The sequence below is a fragment of the Acipenser ruthenus genome, chromosome 52 (assembly GCF_902713425.1).
Source record: "Acipenser ruthenus chromosome 52, fAciRut3.2 maternal haplotype, whole genome shotgun sequence".
NCBI classification, from domain to species: Eukaryota; Metazoa; Chordata; class Actinopteri; order Acipenseriformes; family Acipenseridae; genus Acipenser; species Acipenser ruthenus.
This window is the reverse complement of record NC_081240.1, coordinates 211,682-212,284: the sequence shown is the minus strand read 5'-3', so window position 1 is coordinate 212,284 and position 603 is coordinate 211,682.

Sequence of the window (603 nt, the reverse complement as noted above, 5' to 3'; positions counted from 1 at the left end):
CCCTCTCCCTCTCCCTCAGTTCCTCTCCCTCTCCCTCTCTCTCAGTTCTACTCTCACTCTCTCTCTCCCTCTCTCTCAGTTCCACTCTCCCTCCCCCTCTCCCTCTCCCTCTCCCTCTCCCTGGAGAGTGGAACTGAAGGGATGCCAGTGAATCAAGCGCAGTAGACGGGTCAGTTATCAATCTATTTATACAGCTCTGACAGGCCAGAATTGGAAGGCATGCCGTGTGTGTGTGTTAGAGACCTGTAACCCTATCTGCGCACTAAGATCAAATGATGAAACTACTATTAAAATCCCTATATTAAGATCAGCTGTAAATATGACCCAGCGTGCCTTTGTAAGTCATTTCCTTGGAAGAGAAAAACGGCCTCTTCACAGTCCCTTCTCAAATCACTCATAAACATGTATTTAAATCTGACCAGGGCTGCAGAGCCTGGAAACACTGACTCTGACCATGTAATGTCTCAGAGATGACATCTGTTCTGGATACTGCTGCTCTAGAAAGAGTGCAAAGAAGAGCGACCAGAATTATCCCGGGTTTAAAAGGCATGTCGTATGCAGACAGGCTCAAAGAATTGAATCTATTCAGTCTACGTGGCGATC